The sequence below is a fragment of the Triticum urartu genome, chromosome 5 (genome assembly GCF_003073215.2).
Source record: "Triticum urartu cultivar G1812 chromosome 5, Tu2.1, whole genome shotgun sequence".
NCBI lineage: Eukaryota > Viridiplantae > Streptophyta > Magnoliopsida > Poales > Poaceae > Triticum > Triticum urartu.
Window position 1 is genome coordinate 312,600,432 of NC_053026.1, and position 22,439 is coordinate 312,622,870.

Genomic DNA, 22,439 nt, shown 5'->3' on the forward strand with positions numbered 1-22,439 from the left:
ATCCTCACATTCCCAGGTGGCTTCACGGTCGGAATGGTGTGACCACTTGACTTTGAGGAATTTGATTGACTTATTGTGAGTCTTGCGTTCAGTCTCTTCAAGAATAGCAACGCGGTGCTCACGATAAGAGAGCTCTTCTTGGAGATCAATGTCTTTGAAGTTGACAGTGCGGTCAGGGGTCTTGAAGCACTTGCGGAGCTGAGAGACATGGAACACGTCGTGCACATTAGCAAAGTTGGAGGGAAGCTCGAGTTGATAGGCGAGATCGCCTCTCTTGCTGACGATCTTGAAATGACCCACGTATCTAGGGGCAAGCTTCCCTTTGATACCGAAGCGACGAGTACCTTTCATTGGAGAGACGCGGAGGTAAACATGGTCTCCGATCTCGAAAGCCAAATCACGATGCTTACTATCGTAGTAGCTCTTCTAGCGCGATTGCGCTGCTTTGAGGTTATCACGAATGACTTTGCACATCTCATCTGCCTCTGTGATCAAGTCATTTCCAAGAAGTTGACGTTCACCGGTCTCTGACCAGTTAAGAGGAGTACGGCACTTCCTGCCATAGAGAATTTCAAATGGGGCCTTGCCCGAACTCGCTTGAAAGCTGTTGTTGTAGGAGAAGTCGGCATATGGAAGACAATCTTCCCACTTCATACCGAAGGAGATAACGTAAGCCCTGAGCATATCTTCGAGAATCTGATTGACACGCTCGACTTGACCGCTAGTTTGAGGATGAAAAGCTGTGCTGAAACGGATGTTGGTGCCCATGGCCTTCTGAAAAGAATCCCAAAACTTGGAGGTAAAGATGCTGCCACGGTCTGAAGAAATCAACTATGGAATGCCGTGTAGAGAGACAATCCGAGAGGTATAAAGCTCCGCCAATTGAGCTGCAGTGATAGACTCTTTGATAGGCAGGAAATGAGCCACTTTAGTGAGTTTGTCGATGACAGCGAATATAGCATCATTGCCACGCTTGGACTTTGGAAACCCAGTCACGAAGTCCATCTCAATGTGGTCAAACTTCCATTCTGGAATGGCAAGAGGTTGGAGGAGACCAGCTGGTCGTTGGTGTTCTGCCTTCACTCTTCTGCAGACATCACATTCATTCACGAACTGAGCAATCTCGCGCTTCATTCGAGTCCACCAATAAGCCTGCTTGAGGTCCTGGTACATCTTCGTACTCCCAGGGTGGATGGAGAGGAGTGAATTGTGAGCCTCATTCATAATGACTTTATGAAGGTCACCTTTAGGCACAACAATGCGATCCTCGAAGAAGAGAGTATCCTTGTACTTGGGTTGACTCTTGGCAATCCCAATCTTCATCTTCTTCACCATAGCATCAAGAAGTTGAGCCTCGCGAATTTGATCTTCCAAAGTAGGAGAGACTTGAAGGTTGGCTAGGAAACCTTGAGGAACAACTTGCAAATTGAGTTTGCGGAAAGCTTCACGAAGCTCGGGTTGGTAGGGCTTGAGAATCAGACTGCTGCAGTAAGCCTTCCTGATCAATGCGTCAACAATCACATTGGCCTTTCCTGGAGTATATTCGATGCTCGGATTATACTCTTGAATCATTTCGACCCAACGAGTCTGCCTGAGGTTGAGATTAGGCTGAGTGAAGATGTACTTGAGACTCTTATGGTTAGTGAAGATGTCCACTTTTCTTCCCAATAAGAGATGTCTCCAAGTCAAAAGAGCATGCACAACTGCCGTCAACTCGTGGTCATGAGTGGGGTAGTTCTTCTCGTTGGGCTTCAACTGGCGAGAAGTATAGGCCACAACTTTCTTCTCTTGCATCAACACTGCACCAAGACCTTGAAGAGAGGCATCGCAGAAGACCTCGAACGGTTTGGATTCATCAGGAGGAGTCAGAACTGGAGCAGTGACTAATTTCTCTTTCAGGGTGTTGAAAGAGATGTCACATTCAGGAGACCAAATGTACTTGACGTGCTTCTGGAGAAGCTTGGAAAGCGGCTTCACGATCTTTGAGAAGTTCTCAACGAACCTTCGACAATAGCTTGTGAGACCAAGGAAGCTGCGGAGTTGCTTCACGTTCTGAGGTGGTTCCCAATTCACAATTGCAGACACCTTCTCAGGATTCACCGCAATGCCCTTGGCACAGATGATATGCCCAAGATAAAGAACCTCATCGAGCCAAAACTCGCACTTTGAGAACTTGGCATAGAACTGATGTTCTCTGAGCTTGTCGAGCACCAAATGCAAGTGCTTGGCATGATCTTCCTTGTTCTTCGAAAAGACCAGAATGTCATCGAGGTAGACCAAGATGAAGTCATTTGTGTAGGCGTTGAAGATGAAGTTCATCATGCGAGAGAAAGTCGGCGGAGCGTTGACGAGGCCAAAATACATGACAGTGTATTCATATGAACCATAGCTTGTTCTGAAAGCCATCTTGGGAATATCTTGCTCACGAATTCGAATATGGTGATAGCCCATACGGAGATCAATCTTGGAGAATACTTGAGCACCTTTGAGTTGTTCAAACAGCTCGTTAATGTTGGGAAGTCGGTACTTGTTCTTTATAGCCTTCTTGTTCAATGGACGGTAGTCAACACAAAGTCGGTCCGTTCCATCCTTCTTCTTCACAAAAAGAACTCCACAACCCCACGGAGAAGAACTAGGTCGGATGAGACCCATTTGCTCTTGAATATCGAGGTGCTTCTTCAGCTCTTTCAACTCTTCAGGTCCAAGCTTGTAAGGACGTTTGCAAACAGGTTCCGTGCCTGGCTCAAGATCGATGACGAATTCAACTGGCCGGTGCAGAGGCATTCCTGGAAGCTCTTCTGGAAAGACGTCTTGATATTCGCAAACTACTGGAATTTGAGAGATGGCATCCAGTTCACCCTTCTCATTGAGAGAAAACAGACGGATTGTATCATCACGAGCGGCAAAGACAATTACATCCTCAGACGAATGAGTCAATTGAATCTGCCTGGCAGCACAATCAAGATGCGCCTTGTGCTTAGAAAGCCAATCCATTCCGAGAATAAGATCAATATCCGAGTTTCCAAGAACCACTGGAGAGGACAGAAACTTGTAGTCGCCCAACGTGATAGAGACATCGGGAGCAACCAAACTAGAAGTCAAAAGCTTGCCGGGAGAAACAACTTGCATGACTTTGGGAATAACCTCAGTATCAACATTGTGCTTCGATGCAAATGGGAATGACAAGAAAGAATGCGATACACCAGTGTCAAAAAGTACTTTTGCAGGAACATTGTTAACAGGAAGGTTACCCATGATGACATCTGACGAGTCCTCTGCCTGAGCTGCATTCATCAAGTTGACCTTTGCGTACTTGGGGTTATGCTTGACCACAGCTGTACTCGCCGATCTCACAGGAGGAGGAGGAGGGAGATGCCTCTGATTGAAGCATTTGTTGGCATAGTGACCCTTCTATTGGCACTTGTTGCACGTGACCTCTGAAAGCGGACGGTGATACAGAGCACTCGATCTTGGAGCTTGAGACGAAGTCTTGTTCTAAAAGCCAGGGTTGGGTGGGTGGGAAGATCCACTGCCACATTTGCTCTTCTGCTGATAAGGCTGACGGAACGGAGGAGGAGGAAGCCAATACTTCTGCTGCTTAGCCACTTGAGTTGAGGAAGAAGGAGTAGCATCTCTGACTCGCTTCTTGGAAGCATCGCACTTCAGTTGAGCAGTCTCTTGCTTCATTGCCATGTTGTAAAACTCATCGTACCTCTTGGGCTCAAAGAGAACGAGAGCTAGCTGGATTTCTTCTCTGAGACCACCCCTGAACTGGTATATCATGCTCTTCTCGTCAGGGACGTCCTGCTTAGCAAAACGGGCGAGCTTCTGAAACATCTTGTTGTACTCGTAGACAGACATAGAGCCTTGCTTCAGGTTGCGGAATTCCTCACGCTTGCTTTCAACCACGCTCTGAGGAATATGATGAGCTTTGAAGTCTTGACGGAATTCATCCCAGGTAATCACACGGCCTCCTCTGGAATCTTTGTACTGCTGAAACCATTCTGCAGCTTGGTCTTTGAGTTGGAAGGAAGCGAACTTGACAAAGTCCTCAGGCCTGACGTTACTGCACTCGAAATGCTTGCATATGTCCACGAGCCAATCATCAGCGTCTGTTGCCTCAACACAATTGCTGAAAGTCTTTGGCTGTTAGCAAGGAACTGGTTGAGTGTAGCAAAGTGATTCTGATTGTTGCCTTGGCCCTGGTTCCCTTGATTGCACTCTTGAAGAAGTTGCATGATCAGCTGCGTGTTTGCATTGGTAGAGGCCATCATAGCTTGCCATGCTTCCAGAGGTGGAGGTGGTGGTGGCGGATCAGGATTCGGAGTCGTGCGTGTTGGAGGAGCCATCCTGAAGAGGTTGACATCCATTAGCACATTGACAGACAAATATTGAAGCTGAATCAAACGGGTTGAAATTGCAACATATAGTCTTCACATCCGAACAAAATGAACGAATGCATTCCAATTGAAATGGTCACATATCCATAAATTGAGAAGCCACTTAGAATTGAGGTAGAAGAAAAACAACAAGGTACGGACCAAGAACGAATACTCGGTAAGGATCACCCAATCTCAAACCAAATATCCGCGGAAGAAGAACTAGAGCTACAAGAATTCCCACCTATGAAACTCCCGAACCTTTCCGGTTATGCAATCAGGTGTTGGGGATACAGGGGAAGCATAATATCTCACCCAAATCTAGCAAATCCTACATCCAGCTGTATCCATCCTTCAACACATAACCGAGAAAAACTTCGGAAATCGTCTACCTCAACCTTCAAAAAGCATCCGTTATACGAGTTATAGCAATACTCCCGAACTCCCGTCCCAGTACTGGGTGGCGTCGAGGTTATCTCACCAACAACTACATAAAAGAGATTTTCGATGTCGGTGAAACTCAGGTATTCCAGAATCTCAACGATAAAATTGTGACGACAACACCTCGGAGCTCAACTCCCCGGGACACTGCCACAACCCCTAAATGACAGGAGGCACCAAGAACAATGTTCTCGTCACAAATCGATCAGAACGATTCCAAGATACCTGCGTGATCCTAAAAAAAATTAGTGAAATTTGAGAAGAGAAGAGTCAAAACTCTACGTCGGGATGCCTTACCAGAGCGTTGAAGGGACTGGGGAGTAAAAAGAATTCCTAAACTCTCCGATATATAATTCCTAAATGACTCAAAACATTTTTCTAGACTCAACAACGCCAACGATTCGATCAAGCAGGGGGCTCCTAAGGTCGGGGAAGGCTCTGATTACCAACTTGTAACGCCCACCAACTTGTAACGCCCTCGATGCGGCTATATCTCCTACGTGTCGAAGCACGACTTAGAGGCATAACCGCATTGAAAGCAATGTCGCAAGTAAGGCAATCTTCACAACAACCCATGTAAATATATAAAAGAGGAAAGGATACATAGTTGGCTTACACTCGCCACGTCACAAAAATACATGAATAACATTACAAATCATCCAATACACTCGTGGTCCGACTACGGTACCAAATTAAAGATCAACCCCAACATGCGACACGGTCCCCGACCGCCCTAACTGGGCACCACTACTGATCATCTGGGAAAGACACATAGTAACGGTGAGCGTCTTCATCGAACTCCCACTTGAGCTCAAGCGCATCGTCTCGAACGGTAACATCGGTCCCTGCATCTGGTTTTGGAAGTAAACTGTGAGTCACGGGGACTCAGCAATCTCACACCCTCGTGATCAAGACTATTTAAGCTTATAGGTAAGGCAAGGTAATATGTGGAGCTGCAGCAAGCGACTAGCATATATGGTGGCTAACCTGTTCGCAAAAGAGAGCGAGAAGAGAAGGCAAAAGCACGGTCGAACAACTATGATCAAGAAGTGATCCTAGAACAACCTACGTCAAGCATTACTCCAACACCGTGTTCACTTCCCGGACTCCGCCGAGAAGAGACCATCACGGTTACGCACGCGATTGATTCATTTTAATTAAGTTAAGTTTCATGTTATCTACAACCGGACATTAACAAATTCCCATCTGCCCATAACCGCGGGCACGGCTTTCGAAAGTTCAAATCCCTGCAGGGGAGTCCCAACTTAGCCCATCACAAGCTCTCACGGTCAACGAAGGATATTCCTTCTCCCGAGACATTCCGATCAGACTCGGCATCCCGGTTTAACAAGGCATCCTCGACAATGGTAAAACAAGTCCAGCAACACCGCCCGAATGTGCCGACAAATCCCGATAGGAGCTGCACATATCTCGTTCTCAGGGAACACTCAGATGAGACATCCTACGAGTAAAACCAACCCTCAAGTTGCCCCGAGGTGGCCCCGCAGTCTACTCGGTCGGACCAACACTCAGAGGAGCACTGGCCCGGGGGGTTTAAATAAGATGACCCTTGGGCTCCAGAAACCCAAGGGAAAAATAGGCTAGGTGGCAAATGGTAAAATCAAGGTTGGGCATTGCTGGAGGAGTTTTATTCAAGGCGAACTGTCAAGGGGTTCCCATTATAACCCAACCGCGTAAGGAACGCAAAATCCGGGAACATAACACCGATATGACAGAAAATAGGGCGGCAAGAGTGGAACAAAACACTAGGCAAAAGGCCGAGCCTTCCACCCTTTACCAAGTATATAAGTTCATTAAGATAACAAGACAATATAGTGATATCCCAACAATAAACAATGTTCCAACAAGGAACGATCTCCAATCTTCACCTGCAACTAGCAACGCTATAAGAGGGGCTAAGCAAAGCGGTAACATAGCCAATCAACGGTTTTCTATGACATGGTGGATTAGAGGTTTGACATGGCAATTTGGGAGGTGTGATAAGCAAGTGGTAGGCATCGTAGCATAGGCATAGCAAAAGAGCGAGCATCTAGCAAGCAAAGATAGAAGTGATTTCGAGGGTATGATCATCTTGCCTGCAAGTTTGTCAGAGTTGACTTGATCCTCGTAAGCGAACTCAACGGGCTCCTCGTTCGCGAACTCGTCTCCCGACTCTACCCAAACAAGACAAACAAGCAAAAGGAACACAATCAACCACGTGCAATGCTCAAACAAACATGATGCAAACATAGTATGCTATGCGGGATGAGGTATGTGATGCATATGCAAGATTTGACAAGGAATGATTGAACCTGGCCTCAACTTGGAAATCCAAGAGTGCCACTGGAAAGGTGAGATGATTTCGGTTGAAATCGATATAAAGATCACCGGAATCGGATGCACGGTTTGGAAATGGCAAGCAAAACAAATATGACACCGGTCTGCGATAATCAGCAAGTAGCCATCTAAATGCATCAAGATAAATATGCTACAGCACTCAACCATGATTAAAAAAATACATGACAGGGATCCACTCATGAAGCTTAACAAACGATGAACACTGAGCTACGGATAATTCATCCATTAACAGGTTCAAACAAGCATGGCAAAAGTACAAATGATAACAGGTTTCAGACTTAGTGAAATTAACACAAGTCTGGAATTTAACATCAGGAAGCACACTTTAGAGCATGAAAAATATATGCTATAAGAACTTAACATGGCAAAGCAAGGCATGGCATGAAGCTACTCAAAGCACTTAACAAAAGTCCCTTAGTGACCTTGAGCCAAAAGGGATCAGAAAATACAATTGCAAGCATGTGAACATGGCAAAAACATAATCAGATTACAGACTGAAAAACTGGAGCATGCAAAACAGTTAACGAGTAGGCATGTTTATGAGCTCGATGCACTCACTACAGAGCATGGCATGACAAACTAAGCATACAACCATCAAGAATACATGTCCTAGAAGCTAGACATGGTAAGAACAACAACATAGTATGCACGGATCAATAGCAACATCCTCGGCAAAATCGCTAACAAGTCAAACAATCTGCGAGGATTCATGAAATAGCAAAAGTAAAGCTCGATTGACTCAAGCTAGGGTGCTCCATAAATGCAAACAAAGACATGGATGGATAGAGCACCACAATGTTAACAAATCATCCTTACTGATCATCCTCAAAAGGGGCACGGGTCACTAGGAGACAACATGAACATATGGCATAACGACGAAATCAGGACAAGGACTTAGTGAAATTCTAAGTCCCTGAAATCAGCATTACCGAGTACGCTACTTTGCAAGCTTGTTCTAGTCACCACACATATCACAAAAACACATGGTAAGCACCTCTGTAAAGATGGCATGGCATATAACAAAACTCATGTAGAGCTCAGGAGCATATCATGCACACATTAATCATGGCAAAAATAACAAATATCTATTTGATGAAACAGATCTGGCAAATATATCACATAGCCCTCTTCCAACAGCATTTCGGGCATCGAAATGAGCTCAAATGAAAATGGTGCAATGAGATGAAATGATGTACTCTTTGAGACGAACATTTTGATATGCTACATGCGCAAATCGGAGCTACGGATGCAGAGTTACGACATGATGAAAAACACAAAAAACTAGGGTTACGAGATAAAAGACAACCGATCCAGATCTGGAGATCTACTGTAGCAACACTGTAGCAGGGCGTGGAAAACAAGGATCGTCGGCGTGGACGAACAGCGCGGCGGCCGGAGCTGAGGAAGCTCGCCGGAGCGGCTCACCGGCCGGAGGAGGAGGACGTCGGGGCGGCGGTTGCCGGAGCTGGGGCCGGCCGGACGGAGGAAGTGGACGGCGGGGGCGGCGACCACGATGCGGGGCGGCGCGCAGGGCGCCGGCGAACTCGCGGGCGGCGCGTGGCGCGTTGAGCGAGGTCGGCGGCGGCGCCGGGCACCGGCCTTCGGGAAGACGGCGGCGGGGCTAACGGGCGGCGCGGGGGCTCCTATGGCACGGTCGGGTGGCGGGGAGGGCCGGCCACGGGCCGAGCGGGCCCGCGCGGCGGCGGCGAAGTGGGGCGACCGCCCGGGACAGATGGCGGTGCGCGATTGGTCGGCGGCGGCGTGTCCGGGCCGGACCGGACGTGTCCAGCACGGCAAGAGGGAAAGATCTAGGGTTAGGGTGGTAGAAGACCCGGGATTTTCGGAGGGGAGACTATTTATAGGCATAGAGGGAGCTAGGAAGCTCCAAATGGAGTGCGGTTTTCGGGCACGCGATCGTGATCGAACGACCGAGACGATGGAGAGGGTTTAGGTGGGTTTTGGGCCAAATTGGGAGGGTGTTGGGCTGCAACACAAACGAGGCCTTCTCGGTCCCTCGGTTAACCGTTGGAGTATCAAACGAAGTCCAAATGGTACGAAACTTGACAGGCGGTCTACCGGTAGTAAACCAAGGCCGCATGACAAGTCTCGGTCCAATCCAGAAATGTTTAACCCCCACACACGAAAAGAGGTAGAAAGGGGCACCGGAGGAGATAGCAGCGCCGGAATGCAAAACGGACAACGGGGAAAATGCTCGGATGCATGAGACGAACACGTATGCAAATGCAATGCACATGATGACATGATATGAGATGCATGACACAGACAACAACACACGGAGACAAAAACCCGAACCCGAGGAAAATAAAATAACTTAGCACCGGAAACGGCAAGAGTTGTGATACATATAAGGTAAATTACATCCGGGGTGTTACAGAAGGCTAGCACAAATTGGGATACAGATCAAAAGAGGCGTAGGCCTCCTGCCTGGGATCCTCCTAATCTACTCCTGGTTGTCGTCAGCGGGCTGCACGTATTAGTAGGCACCTCCCGAGTAGTAGTAGTCGTCATCAACAGTGGCGTCTGGCTCCTGGACTCTAACGTCTGGTTGCAGCAATCGGATATAGGAAAGGGGAAAAGGGGAAGAAAAGCAACCGTGAGTACTCATACAAAGTACTCGCAAGCGAGGAGCTACACTACATATGTATGCATTGGTATCAAATGGAAAACGGGTATCATTTGTGGACTGAACTGCAGAAAGCCAGAGTAAGAGGGGATAGCTAGTCCTATCGAAGACTACGCTTCTGGTAACCTCCATCTTGCAGCAGAAGAAGAGAGTAGATGGTAAGTTCACCAAGTAGCATCGCATAGCATAATCCTAACCGGCGATCCTCTCCTCGTCGCCCTATTAGAGAGCGACCACCAGATTGTATCTGGCACTTGGAAGGGTGTATTTTATTAAGTATCCGGTTCTAGTTGTCATAAGGTCAAGGTACAACTCCAAGTAGTCATGTTACCGAAGATCACGGCTATTGGAATAGATTAACTTCCCAACAGGGGTGCACCACATAACCCAACACGCTCGATCCCATTTGGCCGAACACACTTTTCTGGGTCATGCCCGGCCTCGGAAGATCAACACGTCGCAGCCCTACCTAGGCACAACAGAGAGGTCAGCACGTCGGTCTAAATCCTATGGCGCAGGGGTCTGGGTCCATCGCCCTTTGCACACCTGCATGTTGCAAACGCGGCCGGAAGTAGACCTAGCCTATCATGTGTTCCAGTCCAATCCGGCGCGTGCCACTCAGTCGCTGACGTCACGAAGGCTTCGGCTGATACCACGATGTCGAGTGCCCATAACTGTTCCCGCGTAGATGGTTAGTGCGTATAGGCCAGTAGCCAGACTCGGATCAAATACCAAGATCTCGTTAAACGTGTTATCTTGAAATAACCGCGAACGCCGACCAGGGCCAGACCCACCTCTATCCTACGTGGTCTCAACCTGCCCTGTCGCTTCGCCACAAAGATCCACTCAGAGGGCCGTCGGGACAAACGTCCTTTCGGACCCAATCCGTGAATCACTCGCGGGTACTCCTACGAGCCGACCCGTCTTTAGTCACCACAAGTATCATATATTATGTATAAGTATATATCCATGACCAACTCCCGAGTGATCACGGCCCGATAGTATAGCATGGCAGACGGACAAGAATGTAGGGCCACTGATGGTAAACTAGCATCCTATACTAAGCATTTAGGATTGCAGGTAAGGTATCAACAGTTGTAGCAACAATGACAGGCTATGCATCAGGATAGGATTAACGGAAAGCAGTAACATGCTACACTACTCTAATGCAAGCAGTATAGAGAGTAGAGTAGGCGATATCTGGTGATCAAGGGGGGGCTTGCCTGGTTGCTCTGGCAAGAGAGAGGGGTCGTCAACACCGTAGTCGTACTGGGTAGCAGCGGCGTCGGTCTCGGTGTCTAGCGAGAGAAGAGGGGGAAGAAACAATAAATATTAAGCAAACAGATGCATAGTGATGCATGACATGAAAATTAGCGGTGTTAGGGGTGCTCTAACGCGGTATGAGGTGGTACCGGTGAAGGGGGAACATCCGGGAAAATATCCCCGGTGTTTCGCGTTTTCGAACACATGAACCGGAGGGGGAAAGTAGCTTGTTCGCTATGCTAGGGATGCGTGGCGGACGAATGGGCTGCGTATCCGGATTCGTCTCGTCGATCTGAGCAACTCTCATGTACAAAGTTTTTTCATCCGAGCTACGGTTTATTTTATATTGATTTTAAAAGATTTAATTTATTTTTAGGATTTATTTAATTATTTTAATTCAGCATTATCCAAAACAATGCCTGGTGACGTCAGCATGACGTTGAGGTGACGTCAGCGGTCAACGGTCCACTGACCAGAGTCAAACCTGACCGGTGGGTCCAGTGGGACCCACCTGTCATAGTCTGAGACTAACTAATCAGGTTTAATTAGTTTAGTTAATTGATTAGGTTAATTACTGCTTAGATTAATCTAAATATGATTAATTAACTTAATTAATTCCTTAATTAATTAATTAATAATTATTTATTTATTTATTTACTTTTTTATTCTTTTTTTACTATAAAACATTCTGGGCTGGGCCCCGTTTGTCATAGGGCCAAAGGCCTAATGGGGCGAAGCGGTTAGCGGGCGCGGGCGTTGGCGCCCGACTGGGCGAGCGCCCAGATCGACAGACAGGGGAGGTCGCCAGCCACGGGCGTGGCGAGGCCGCCGGCGTGGCCGCCAGCGCCCACGATGCCGGCTAAGGGAGGCGGCAGAGGGCGGCGCCACGGGAGGGACCGCGACAGGGCGGAGCAAGCGCAACGGGCGGCGAGACAGGACATGGCGCGGGCACGCTCAAGCTTCGGCCATGGCTGTCGAAGCGCACGAGCGGGCTATACGGCAAGGAATCGAGGCCGGGAGGAGAGGGAATCAGACGAGATGATCACCGAGAGCTCGATGGAGAGGTCGGGGAGGTCGAGGATGGGCCAGAACAACGGCGGCAATGATGACCAGAGACAGCCGGAGTTGGGCATGCACGAGATTGGCGGTAGGGGCATAGCAGGAGGTGCGGCTGGGTGCGTTTGCTTACTAGGAGATCCAGCAGCTCCATGCGCAGCATGGACGAGAGCTGCGCTTGCTGTGGTTGCGGCGGCGATGGGCTCGACCATGATGGGGAACGATGCTAGGGGCATGGAAGCTAGAGGGCAGGAGGCGGAAGTGAGGTGGAGCTCACCTAGGAGGCACAAGGAGGCCCGACGATGGCTTAGGAGCAGCAGAACAACGGCAATCATCATGGATGCACCGGTGGCCGAAGGATGAAGACGACGGCGGATCCGGTGATGCCGGGGCTTTGAGCACGAACGGTTGGTCGCAGGCGACGCGGGGAATGACGGCGAAGCTGGCGGACACCTTAGCTCGGCTCGGGGAAGATAGTGGGCGCGACATCGACTAAGATCATGGCGACGGCGGCTCGGCTTGTCGCGGGAGGAAGAAAGCGGCGCGACGGGAAGGTAATGAGGGCGCTAGGGTTCGCCAGGGGGTCGAGTAGATCCTTATCTGTCACAGGGAGTCGCGGGATGGGCGACGCGTGGACATCCGCGACCATGGACACGGCGGGTGCGTCCAGCACGCCCCCTGTGAGCAGTAGGTAGAAGGAGGGAGGTGAGTTGGGCTGGGCCTGCACTGTTGACTCAAGGTCCAGTCCAACAGGTAAGCTTTCCATTTACCTCCTTTTATCTTTCTTTCTGTTTTTCATTTTATCTCACTATTTTGCATTTACTTGGGCTACCAAAAGACTTCAGTTAGATGTACAACTTAACACATAAATACTAGGTAATCTTTTGAGTTAACCCACCAAGTTTCAAATATTTTCGATTTGTTGACATATTTATTTAAAATGGGATGGTTCAATTAAATGCTTTATGGTTCAAATAAAAATAGCTTAGGGGTATTTTATCATTCTGAAAAATGTGGATTCTTTAACGACATTTTTTATGAATATTTTCAACTCACCGAACATTATTGTTTCACCGTTTTGAAGAACTAGTAATTTGAATTTACTTTAAATTTAAATTTGAATCGGGTTAGGATCAAAGTGAGGTTTAGCAATTTAACTGCGACGACATGGCACCATTAGGAGGGTATTACTGTAGCTTAACTATCCGGGCGTCACAATTCTCCTCCACTACAAGAAATCTCGTCTCGAGATTTAAGGGGTGGTGTAGGGGGGAACTAGGTTACGAATTCTAACGTTTCTTCTAGGTCTTGGTTGCTCTTCTCAAAGAGGTCGATCCATTACGTTGATGTTTTCATTTCTCTGCTTCAGGTCATCATGGTGAAGTCGTCCTTTTCTTCGGGAACTCCAACGTACTTACGAATTGGTAAGGGGCAGCTTGGCTACGACAGAATGCTTATGAGGGAAACAATCTGGGGATAACCCATGAATGAGCATAAGATTATCTCTCGAGTTGAACATATAAAATACATCGAGAGTAAGGTACGAAGGTACAATAAGAAGTTTCAAACGGGTAGACAACCGTTCGATGACTGACACAAGGTGTGAAAGGGGTACAGAGTAACGAGAATAAGTATTATGTCTGATACCAGAATAGATCACTAGGAAGGTGGCTGGTGAATTACACACGAAGCCAAGCGTGAGGAATAACCTTGGAAACGGGGGGTGTACACAAGAGTCCGGTTTCGATCCTGTGGAGCTGTGGGTTATGGGCCCACCATGTGGGATAAAAGTAGGAGTGGTGACATCTTGCATGGTCACGATAGCAAGGCATGTCAGAGGCTAGCCTGTCAGTTATGTCGGCAACAACATCGATACCAAGGGCAAGGGACGAAGAGAACCATTTTCCTGCTCATTGAACGAGGCGGACCAATAGGCAAAGTTCCCGTCCATCGGTGGTTACCGTAATGTCATCAACAATAGTAACAGGGTCATACTGACAAAGTTGCACACCGAGGTGTTTACATAAGCAGCAGAATATTACTGCTTAGATCATTTAGATCACTAGAAAGGTTTAAACAAAACAATGGAAAGGAAAATGTGTTTAAACACATGTTTCAGGGATATATCCTTCCCAAGGACAAGCAGTGCATGATATCCATGACAAGATAGAAAGTAGAAAACCATTTAGGTAATGGGAGAGGAATTTCATGACATTACCCATACAGCGGCGTTTGGATAATTGAGCAGGAAACATTTAGCATTGGGCTTCAAATGTTTTTGTTGAAAATCAGAGTACCATAGACATGCTTCAAGATAGCATTGACATGGTCATCAAGCAAAGATTACACTTCGGATACACGAAGGGTCCATCAGGAACAACTTGCAGAATAAGCCTTACAATTTCCTCACGGAAGAATGGATAATCTTGCTAAAAGGAAGAACTATAACAATAGGCCCTCCAGCCAGGTGTGTTAGGCATGACATCACCTTACCGGGTCATATAAAGACCAACGTTATAACTCTTGGAAAATGAGTCCCAACCATCATATCTGACCGGGATCCATATCTGATTGGTGTCAAGATACCTCAGACTCAGGATGCCTGAGAAGAAAAGGTGCAACACGATTTGACGAGAAGACATCATAAGATTCTCGAGAAATGAACAATGGAAGCGGGTTCTGAAACAAGAGTTCATCAGTAAACCTAAGGAGAGGAGGAGGAGGTGGCTGATAGGCTCAGCAACAAATCATCAAGATTTCCAAAGGATTTATTTCCACAATTATGTGAACAAGGAAATATCATTTGTCGGATCAAATGATATAATGATGTATGCTCGAGGGAAACATACACAACTAAACAATGATAGAAGGGTGCACCCAGGGATCTGAACTAGGTAGCACGATCAATGTTCGAATGATGATTCAATAAGCAATAGACTTAGAATGAAACTATAGACCAATAACTTCAAAGCAATAGGGTTGCTAGAAGTTTAGAATTTACACATCACAGACCATTTGTCGGTATTCTAGTTAGAAACAACACGGAGACCAAGAAATGAACGGAGATGGCGAGAAGTATTATTATATCAAGAATTATTAATAGGTGGTGAAATTTTCACCACATTCTTGACATATAAGATAGTAATACTCCAATGTAAAGAAGAACAGTGTTGGGTAGCAACGAACTCTAGGTATAACACAAAACATGAACAAGTTTGTGTTGAACGGAAGGCAATAAAGTGGTCAAAGATAACACAAATCATCGGGGGCAAGGAGGGTACTTCTCATCATGAATTCAGTTAATATCTTGGAAGGGGTCAAAATGTTGATGATGATCATGACAAATCTTGTCGAGAGGCTCCATGAGGATGCAATCGCTCGACGATGACATCAAGCCAAGGGAATGGTGAAGCAAAAGGTTATTATAACCATGGATAAGATGCCATCTCAGAATTCAGAGTTGTCTCTCAAGACAAACAATATGATGGTGAAAGTTCGATGTAAGCTTAGAGCACTATCGGGATTGTGTCCCGAGGATGAAGGACATAGGTAGAATGGTCAAGCAGTCAGCCTGACGATGATGATGTAGTCAATCAGCTGGGAATGACACTATCGAGTACAAACTCGTAAGCATTGAAGATTACTAAGAGTTGTTGAATCACAGTGCGGACTCGATTCAGTTATCGATGTCTTTGAGTGTTAAATAACTCAGAGCCCATGAAAAATTGGAATCAATGAGAATGTAGCACTTGATGAAGAACTCATAAGAAGTTATGCAGTTCCGTGATAATCTTGAGATACCAGGGGGGTTAATACTCGACAACAAATCAAAGTAGAGGTTGGACTGGGGGTATTACTCCGCAGAAGACAAGTGCTTAAACTTGCCCGTGAAATGGGGTCAAAGAAGAACATATGGTTGAAACCACGATTGAAAAAGGCTGGATCCCATGTATGAGAACTTATACCAAGGGGAAATTTAATTTAAGAGCGGCTTTAACGATAAGATCTACATCGTGTCCATGGGCATGAACACAAAGTTCAAGGTCGACTCCCACTTCTTCAATGCATAACCTTTCATTCACTGCTCTAGTTAAAAATGATTTCAGTGTCAAAACCTACCTGGTGAATTACCAGAGGAGTATGACCCGTGAAAACTTTCGGGTTCACACAGAATAAGAAAGGCATAGGTTCAACCCGTCAGGGTATCGTGGAATCATATACCACAAGTGAAGGAAATATGCCCTAGAGGCAATAATAAAGTTATTATTTATTTCCTTATTTCATGATAAATGTTTATTATTCATGCTATAATTGTATTAACCGGAAACATAATACATGTGTGAATACATAGACAAATAGAGTGTCACTAGTATGCCTCTACTTGACTAGCTTGTTGATCAAAGATGGTTAAGTTTCCTAACCATATACATGAGTTGTCATTTGATTAATGGGATCACATCATTAGGAGAATGATGTGATTGACTTGACCCATTCTGTTAGCTTAGCACTTGATCGTTTAGTTTGTTGCTATTGCTTTCTTCATGACTTATACATGTTCCTATGACTATGAGATTATGCAACTCCCGTTTACCGGAGGAACACTTTGTGTGCCACAAAATGTCACAACGTAACTGGGTGATTATAAAGGTGCTCTACAGGTGTCTCCAAAGGTACTTGTTGGGTTGGCGTATTTCGAGATTAGGATTTGTCACTCTGATTGTCGGAGAGGTATCTCTAGGCCCACTCGGTAATGCACATCACTATAAGCCTTGCAAGCATTGCAACTAATGAGTTAGTTGCGGGATGATGTATTACGGAATGAGTAAAGAGACTTGCCGGTAACGAGATTGAACTAGGTATTGAGATACCGACGATCGAATCTCGAGCAAGTAACATACCGATGACAAAGGGAACAACGTATGTTGTAATGCGGTCTGACCGATAAAGATCTTCGTAGAATATATATAGGAGCCAACATGGGCATCCAGGTCCCGCTATTGGTTATTGACCAGAGAGGTGTCTCGGTCATGTCTACATAGTTCTCGAACCCGTAGGGTCCGCACGCTTAACGTTCGTTGATGATATAGTACTATGTGAGTTATGTATGTTGGTGACCGAATGTTTTTCGGAGTCCGGGATGAGATCACAGACATGACGAGGAACTCCGGAATGGTCCAGAGATAAAGTTTAATATATGGGATAATAGTGTTTGGTCACCGGAAGGGATTCCGGATGTTTCCCGAAATGTTTGGGTACGAGAACACTTTATCTGGGTCAAAGGGGAAAGCCCACGTGGCTTTTGGAAAGTGCAAAAGGAAGTTTTGCGGAGACCAGAGGCTAGACGCCAGGAACCCTGGCGTCTAGGGGGTAGACGCCGGGAACCCTAGCGTCTAGCCCTGGAGTCCGAGAAGGACTCTTGCCTTTCAGGTGAAACCGACTTTGAGGAGGCTTTTACTCCAAGTTTCGACCCCAGGGCTCAACATATAAATAGAGGGGTAGGCCTAGCACCAAAGACAGATCAAGAAACACCAAGCCGTGTGCCGGCAACCCCGTCCCCTCTAGTTTATCCTCCATCATAGTTTTTGTAGTGCTTAGGCGAAGCCCTGCGGAGATTGTTCTTCACCAACACCGTCACCACGCCGTCGTGCTGCCAGAACTCATCTACTACTTCGCCCCTCTTGCTGGATCGAGAAGGCAAGGACGTCACCGACCCGAACGTGTGCAGAACTCGGAGGTGCCGTGCTTTCGGTACTTGGATTGGTCGGACGTGAAGACGTACGACTACATCAACTGTGTTGATATAACACTTCCGCGAACGGTCTACGAGGGTACTTAGACAGCACTCTCCCCTCTTGTTGCTATGCATCACCATGATCTTGCGTGTGCGTAGGAATTTTTTTGAAATTACTACGTTCCCCAACAGTGGCATCCGAGCCTAGGTTTTATGCGTTGATGTTGTGCACGAGTAGAACACAAGTGAGTTGTGGGCGATATAAGTCATACTGCTTACCAGCATGTCATACTTTGGTTCGGCGGTATTGTTGGATGAAGCGGCCCGGACCGACATTACGTGTACGCTTACGCGAGACTGGTTCTACCGACGTGCTTTGCACACAGGTAGCTGGCGGGTGTCAGTTTCTCCAACTTTAGTTGAACCGAGTGTGGCTACGCCCAGTCCTTGCGAAGGTTAAAACAGCACCAACTTGACAAACTATCGTTGTGGTTTTGATGCGTAGGTTAGAACGGTTCTTGCTAATCCCGTAGCAGCCACGTAAAACTTGCAACAACAAAGTAGAGGGCGTCTAACTTGTTTTTGCAGGGCATGTTGTGATGTGATATGGTCAAGACATGATGCTAAATTTTATTGTATGAGATGATCATGTTTTGTAACCGAGTTATCGGCAACTGGCAGGAGCCATATGGTTGTCGCTTTATTGTATGCAATGCAATCGCCCTGTAATGCTTTACTTTATCACTAAGCGGTAGCGATAGTCATGGAAGCATAAGATTGGCGAGACGACAACGATGCTACGATAGAGATCAAGGTGTCGCGCCGGTGACGATGGTGATCATGACGGTGCTTCGGAGATGGAGATCACAAGCACAAGATGATGATGGCCATATCATATCACTTATATTAATTGCATGTGATGTTTATCTTTTATGCATCTTATCTTGCTTTGATTGACGGTAGCATTATAAGATGATCTCTCACTAAATTTCAAGATAAAAGTGTTCTCCCTGAGTATGCACCGTTGCCAAAGTTCGTCGTGCCCAGACACCACGTGATGATTGGGTGTGATAAGCTCTACGTCCATCTACAACGGGTGCAAGCCAGTTTTGCACACGCAGAATACTCAGGTTAAACTTGACGAGCCTAGCATATGCAGATATGGCCTCGGAGCACTGAGACCAAAAGGTCGAGCGTGAATCATATAGTAGATATGATCAACATAGTGATGTTCACCATTGAAAACTATTCCATTTCACGTGATGATCGGTTATGATTTAGTTGATTTGGATCACGTGATCACTTAGAAGATTAGAGGGATGTCTTTATAAGTGGGAGTTCTTAATTAATATGATTAATTGAACTTTAATTTATCATGAACTTAGTCCTGATAGTATTTGCATATCTATGTTGTAGATCAATAGCTCGCGTTATTGCTTCCCTATGTTTTATATGTGTTCCTAGAGAAAACTAAGTTGAAAGATGATAGTAGCAATGATGCGGACTGGGTCCGTGATCTGAGGTTTATCCTCATTGCTGCACAGAAGAATTATGTCTTTGATGCACCGCTAGGTGACTGACCTATTGCAGGAGCAGATGCAGACGTTATGAACGTTTGGCTAGCTCAATATGATGACTACTTGATAGTTTAGTGCACCATGCTTAATAGCTTAGAATCGGGATTTCAAAGACGTTTTGAACGTCATGGACCATATGAGATGTTCCCGGAGTTGAAGTTAATATTTCAAGTAAATACCCGAGTTGAGAGATATGAAGTTTCCAACAAGTTCTATAGCTAAAAGATGGAGGAGAATAGCTCAAGCAGTGAGCATGTGCTCAGATTGTCTGTGTACTACAATCGCTTGAATCAAGTGGGAGTTAATCTTCCAGATAAAATAGTGATTGACAGAATTCTCTAGTCACCATCACCAAGTTAGTAGAACTTCGTGATGAACTATAATATGCAAGGGATAACGGAAATGATTCCCAAGCTCTTCGTGATGCTGAAATCGACCAAGGTAGAAATCAAGAAAAGCATCAAGTGTTGATGGTAAACAAAATCGCTAGTTTCAAGTAAAGGGACAAAGGGAAAAAAGGGGAACTTCAAGAAGAACTGCAAGCAAGTTGCTGCTCAAGTGAAAAAACCCAAGTCTGGACCTAAGCCTGAAACCCAAGTTTTCGTAGCAACCCCTCGGTATTTGATACTGGTTCAGTTGCTAAGAGTAGTAACTCAAAACGGGAGTTGCAGAATGAACAGAGACTAGTTAAGGGTGAAGTGACGATGTGTGTTGGAAGTAGTTCCAAGATTGATATGATCATCATCGCACACTCCCTATACTTTTGGGATTAGTGTTGAACCTAAATAAGTGTTATTTGGTGTTTGCGTTGAGCATGAATATGATTTGATCATGTTTATTGCAATACGGTTATTCATGTAAGTTAGAGAATAATTGTTGTTCTGTTTACATGAATAAAACCTTCTATGGTCATACACCCAATGAAAATGGTTTTTTGAATCTCGGTCGTGGTGATACACATTTTTATAATATTGAAGCCAAAAGATGCAAAGTTAATAATGATAGTGCAACGTATTTGTGGCACTGCCGGTTAGGTTATATTGGTGTAAAGCGCATGAAGAAAATCCATGTTGATGGGCTTTTGGAATCACTTGATTATGAATCAGTTGATGCTTGCGAACCATGCCTCATGGGCAAGATGACTAAGACTCCATTCTCCAGAACAATGGAGCGAGCAACAAATTTGTTGGAAATCATACATACTGATGTATGTGGTCCGATGAATATTGAGGCTCGCGGTAGGTATCATTATTTTCTGATCTTCACAGATGATTTGAGCAGATATGAGTATATCTACTTGATGAAACACAAATCTGAAACATTTGAAAAGTTCAAAGAATTTCAGAGTGAAGTGGAGAATCATCGTAACAAAAATAAAAGTATCTACGATATGATCGCAGAAGTAAAATATTTGAGTTACGAGTTTGGGCTTCAGTTAAAACAATGTGAAATAGTTTCACTACTCACGCCACCTGGAACACCATTACAGTGTAATGGTGTGTCCGAACATCGTAACCGTACTTTATTAGATATGCTGCGATCTATGATGTCTCTTGCCGATTTACCACTATCGTTTTGGGGTTATGCATTAGAGACAACTACATTCACATTAAATAGGGCACCATCTAAATCCGTTGAGACGACACCGTATGAACTATGGTTTGGCAAGAAACCCAAGCTATCGTTTCTTAAAGTTTGAGGTTGCACTGCTTATGTGAAAAAGTTTCAACCTAATAAGCTCAAACCCAAATCGGAGTAGTGCATCTTCATAGGATACCCAATAGAAAATGTTGGGTACACCTTCTATCACAGATCCGAAGGCAAGATATTCATTGTTGAGAATGGATCCTTTCTAGAGAAGGAGTTTCTCTCGAAAGAAGTGAGTGGGAGGAAAGTAGAACTTGATGAGGTAACTATACCTGCTCCCTTATTGGAAAGTAGTTCATCACAGAAATCTGTTCCTGTGACTACTACACCAATTAGTGAGGAAGCTAATGATGATGATCATGTAAACTTCAGATCAAATTACTACCGAACCTTGTAGGTAAACCAGAGTGAGATCCGCACCAGAGTGGTACGGTAATCCTGTTCTGAGGTCATGTTACTTGACCATGACGAGCCTATGAACTATGAGGAAGCGATGATGAGCCCAGATTCTGCGGAATGGCTTGAGGCCATAAAATCTGAGATGGGATCCATGTATGATAACAAAGTGTGGACTTTGGTTGACTTGCCCGATGATCAGCAAGCCATAAAAAATAAATGGATCTTCAAGAGGAAGACGGACGATGATAGTAGTGTTACTATCTACAAAGCTCGACTTGTTGCAAAAGGTTTTTGACAAGTTCAAGGGATTGACTACGATGAGACCTTCTCACCCGTAGCGATGCTTAAGTCTGTCCGAATCATGTTAGCGATTGCCGCATTTCATGATTATGAAATTTGGCAGATGGATGTCAAAACTGCATTCCTGAATGGATTTCGGGAAGAAGAGTTGTATATGATGCAACTGGAAGGTTTTGTCGATCCAAAGGGAGCTAACAAAGTGTGCAAGCTCCAGCGATCCATTTATGGACTGGTGCAAGCCTCTCGGAGTTGGAATAAACGCTTTGATAGTGTGATCAAAGCATTTGTACAGACTTTTGGAGAAGCCTGTATTTACAAGAAAGTGAGTGGGAGCTCTGTAGCATTTCTGATATTATATGTGGATGACATATTACTAATTGGAAATGATATAGAATTTCTAGATAGCATAAAGGGATACTTGAATAAAAGTTTTTCTATGAAAGACCTCGATGAAGCTGCTTACATATTGGGCATCAAGATCTATAGAGATAGATCAAGACGCTTAATTGGACCTTCACAAAGCACATACCTTGACAAAGTTTTGAAAAGGTTCAAAATGGATCAAGCAAAGAAAGGGTTCTTGCCTGTGTTACAAGGTGTGAAGTTGAGTAAGACTCAATGCCCGACCACTGCAGAAGATAGAG